General features: G+C 53.2%; 1 non-coding gene across 1 annotated transcript in view; it reads left to right on the top strand.

The window, feature by feature from the left end:
* The first annotated feature begins 3,593 nt into the window (after positions 1-3,593).
* Positions 3,594-5,000, top strand: part of LOC126329553 (small subunit ribosomal RNA) — a 1,893-nt gene continuing 486 nt past the window's right edge. Inside the window, exon 1 of the ribosomal RNA XR_007562335.1 lies at positions 3,594-5,000. This exon is cut by the window's right edge and continues 486 nt beyond it. This is a non-coding gene — a ribosomal RNA (small subunit ribosomal RNA).

Genomic DNA, 5,000 nt, shown 5'->3' on the forward strand with positions numbered 1-5,000 from the left:
AGCCAAACGTACATCCTGATTTGACACATCTCTGGCAACCTAACCCACGTTGGCCCTTAACCTAACCCACGTTGGCCCTTAACCTAACCCACGTTGGCCCTTAACCTAACCCACGTTGGCCCTTAACCTAACCCACGTTGGCCCTTAACCTAACCCACGTTGGCCCTTAACCTAACCCACGTTGGCCCTTAACCTAACCCACGTTGGCCCTTAACCTAACCCACGTTGGCCCTTAACCTAACCCACGTTGGCCCCTAACCTAACCCACGTTGGCCCCTAACCTAACCCACGTTGGCCCCTAACCTAACCCACGTTGGCCCCTAACCTAACCCACGTTGGCCCCTAACCTAACCCACGTTGGCCCCTAACCTAACCCACGTTGGCCCCTAACCTAACCCACGTTGGCCCCTAACCTAACCCACGTTGGCCCCTAACCTAACCCACGTTGGCCCCTAACCTAACCCACGTTGGCCCCTAACCTAACCCACGTTGGCCCCTAACCTAACCCACGTTGGCCCCTAACCTAACCCACGTTGGCCCCTAACCTAACCCACGTTGGCCCCTAACCTAACCCACGTTGGCCCCTAACCTAACCCACGTTGGCCCCTAACCTAACCCACGTTGGCCCCTAACCTAACCCACGTTGGCCCCTAACCTAACCCACGTTGGCCCCTAACCTAACCCACGTTGGCCCCTAACCTAAGTTACGCTGCACCTTAACCTAAGTTACGCTGCACCTTAACCTAAGTTACGCTGCACCTTAACCTAAGTTACGCTGCACCTTAACCTAAGTTACGCTGCACCTTAACCTAAGTTACGCTGCACCTTAACCTAAGTTACGCTGCACCTTAACCTAAGTTACGCTGCACCTTAACCTAAGTTACGCTGCACCTTAACCTAAGTTACGCTGCACCTTAACCTAAGTTACGCTGCACCTTAACCTAAGTTACGCTGCACCTTAACCTAAGTTACGCTGCACCTTAACCTAAGTTACGCTGCACCTTAACCTAACTTACGCTGCACCTTAACCTAACTTACACTGCACCTTAACCTAACTTACACTGCACCTTAACCTAACTTACACTGCACCTTAACCTAACTTACACTGCACCTTAACCTAACTTACACTGCACCTTAACCTAACTTACACTGCACCTTAACCTAACTTACACTGCACCTTAACCTAAGTTACACTGCACCTTAACCTAAGTTACACTGCACCTTAACCTAAGTTACACTGCACCTTAACCTAAGTTACACTGCACCTTAACCTAAGTTACACTGCACCTTAACCTAAGTTACACTGCACCTTAACCTAAGTTACACTGCACCTTAACCTAAGTTACACTGCACCTTAACCTAAGTTACACTGCACCTTAACCTAAGTTACACTGCACCTTAACCTAAGTTACACTGCACCTTAACCTAAGTTACACTGCACCTTAACCTAAGTTACACTGCACCTTAACCTAAGTTACACTGCACCTTAACCTAAGTTACACTGCACCTTAACCTAAGTTACACTGCACCTTAACCTAAGTTACACTGCACCTTAACCTAAGTTACACTGCACCTTAACCTAACTTACACTGCACCTTAACCTAAGTTACACTGCACCTTAACCTAACTTACACTGCACCTTAACCTAACTTACACTGCACCTTAACCTAACTTACACTGCACCTTAACCTAACTTACACTGCACCTTAACCTAACTTACACTGCACCTTAACCTAACTTACACTGCACCTTAACTGTCACATGTAACGTCACAGGAATGTAGCTTTGCCTAACAGCAACCCTCTGAACATAGTTCACTGCTTGGATCCTCTGGTGTCATGTGTATTTCTTGATGCCATGGTGCGTACCCTCACATAAAGGTCTTTCGAGTGTTGCGTACTTTCTACACAGTCCCGCTAACCACTGGAAGGGTGTACCGCTACAGAACGAATATCGCCCTCCCCTCCTGCCCTTCCAAGCTGGTCGGTCAGGCGTTTGTTTGTGAAATGAGCCTTGCAGCTGTTCAGTTGCATTCGGTTGTCGATGCAGTCAGTGTACGTTGTGGTACGGCCTGTGTGGACTGTCCGCTGATGTACGCGTAACCCACACTGATCATCCGTCGTTACGTACTGAGTGACATAATGTGGCACATGCTTGACCGTACACCGGCTGCGCCCTACAATGGCGAATCATAAGGGCCATATGTTGTGCACGATGCTACTTGTCTCGTCTCCCCATTACAGCGAGATTGCACTGTTGTACGCCGTACAGACATGTGGTAAGTAGGTACGGACGAAAGTATTGCATGTTGGCCCCCCCCCCCCCCTCCTCCCTCTGCCGGGAATCAGCGTGAGCCGTCTGTTGATGTAGCGACGAGGGTTTTCCTATTTAATCGTATTGCCCCACACAACATGATAGCACGGTGGACCGCGTTCCACATCTGCGACATGCTACAGAGGCCGGTTGACAGTCGACCGCGCAAGGGACATTGCACACGTGCGCGGACCATCTTCCACGTGTTCTCTCGTGTACATGCCGCAGTGTGTATGTGGGCTGATGTAGCGTGTCGTGACACATAACATGCAGGCATGCCAGAATCGTAGATTTCGCAAATGTAGATTGACGTATACGTTTGCTGCCAAAGATCCGCAAATGAACTGGAAATCAGTTGTTGAGCGGTTGTTCGCGCTGCAGGTGCATCGGTGATAGCGACGATCGGTACATCTGTGAACCGGTTGTTTCGGCGGTACCCGCCATGCCCCCGAACCTGAGTTGGCCATGTAGGTATGAAGCGATACGAGGCTGTGGCTTGGCGGGACAGTCCCCGGCCGGTGAGGGGGGGCCGCCCGGCGTGCTGGCCGCGCGCTGCGTGAGCGCACGCACTACAGCCGGCTGGTGGGGGGCGCCCAGTGGCAGGAGCGCCGGCCGACGGGCCCGGCTGGCGTCCCAGCTATGCGCCGGCGCACCCTGCGCGCGGCGCCAGGCGGCCAAAGTGGGTTCTGTCGAGCCCGGTGCGAAGCGCGGTGGACATCTGCAGTGTGCTGGTCCGATTGCGGACTGTGTGCGTTGAGGATGCGCCGCCGCCCGGCACTCGGCGTCGCGACGCCGTCTGCTGCTCGGTCGCCCCCAGCGGTTCTCGCAGGTGGTTTGTATCGCAGCTCTGCGGACGTGTTGGCGCGTGCGCTGTGCTGGGAGAGTTCGCTTCTGCACCCAAGTGGGGCTTTGCCCTTCTGTGGCGCTGGCGTTGGAGCTGCCGGTCACCGTAGGTGGCGCGTGTTGTTTCCCGCCGGCAATGCCACGACAGCACGCTCCCGGGCCTCTGTCGGCAGCGGCAAGCTCAGTTGGGAGCACGGGTGTTCGCACTGAAAGCGTCTACTCGCCTATCTCCGGGCGATTGCGCCTCTCTCGAACCCGACCAAGTACTTAGGACGGCGCTGCGCGCCGCCGGGACCTGAGAGGGTTTCGAGGTGTATCGTGCAGGGGAGCTCAGCCTCCTCCTGTTTGCAGAATAATTGAGCGGACGCTTGCGTGTTCGCGCGGGCCCTCGGGACACACTCCCGGGCGGCCGGCTGCTCAGCTCTCGTTGACGCAGCTCCCTGGTTGATCCTGCCAGTAGTCATATGCTTGTCTCAAAGATTAAGCCATGCATGTCTCAGTACAAGCCGCATTAAGGTGAAACCGCGAATGGCTCATTAAATCAGTTATGGTTCCTTAGATCGTACCCACGTTACTTGGATAACTGTGGTAATTCTAGAGCTAATACATGCAAACAGAGTCCCGACCAGAGATGGAAGGGACGCTTTTATTAGATCAAAACCAATCGGATTGGCTCGTCTGGTCCGTTTGCCTTGGTGACTCTGAATAACTTTGGGCTGATCGCACGGTCCTCGTACCGGCGACGCATCTTTCAAATGTCTGCCTTATCAACTGTCGATGGTAGGTTCTGCGCCTACCATGGTTGTAACGGGTAACGGGGAATCAGGGTTCGATTCCGGAGAGGGAGCCTGAGAAACGGCTACCACATCCAAGGAAGGCAGCAGGCGCGCAAATTACCCACTCCCGGCACGGGGAGGTAGTGACGAAAAATAACGATACGGGACTCATCCGAGGCCCCGTAATCGGAATGAGTACACTTTAAATCCTTTAACGAGTATCTATTGGAGGGCAAGTCTGGTGCCAGCAGCCGCGGTAATTCCAGCTCCAATAGCGTATATTAAAGTTGTTGCGGTTAAAAAGCTCGTAGTTGGATTTGTGTCCCACGCTGTTGGTTCACCGCCCGTCGGTGTTTAACTGGCATGTATCGTGGGACGTCCTGCCGGTGGGGCGAGCCGAAGGCGTGCTTGCGCGTCCCGAGGCGGACCCCGTTGAAATCCTACCAGGGTGCTCTTAGTTGAGTGTCTCGGTGGGCCGGCACGTTTACTTTGAACAAATTAGAGTGCTTAAAGCAGGCAAGCCTGCCTGAATACTGTGTGCATGGAATAATGGAATAGGACCTCGGTTCTATTTTGTTGGTTTTCGGAACCCGAGGTAATGATTAATAGGGACAGGCGGGGGCATTCGTATTGCGACGTTAGAGGTGAAATTCTTGGATCGTCGCAAGACGAACAGAAGCGAAAGCATTTGCCAAGTATGTTTTCATTAATCAAGAACGAAAGTTAGAGGTTCGAAGGCGATCAGATACCGCCCTAGTTCTAACCATAAACGATGCCAGCCAGCGATCCGCCGCAGTTCCTCCGATGACTCGGCGGGCAGCCTCCGGGAAACCAAAGCTTTTGGGTTCCGGGGGAAGTATGGTTGCAAAGCTGAAACTTAAAGGAATTGACGGAAGGGCACCACCAGGAGTGGAGCCTGCGGCTTAATTTGACTCAACACGGGAAACCTCACCAGGCCCGGACACCGGAAGGATTGACAGATTGATAGCTCTTTCTTGATTCGGTGGGTGGTGGTGCATGGCCGTTCTTAGTTGGTGGAGCGATTTGTCTGGTTAATTCCGATAACGA

This window comes from Schistocerca gregaria, unplaced genomic scaffold (assembly GCF_023897955.1).
Source record: "Schistocerca gregaria isolate iqSchGreg1 unplaced genomic scaffold, iqSchGreg1.2 ptg001193l, whole genome shotgun sequence".
NCBI lineage: Eukaryota > Metazoa > Arthropoda > Insecta > Orthoptera > Acrididae > Schistocerca > Schistocerca gregaria.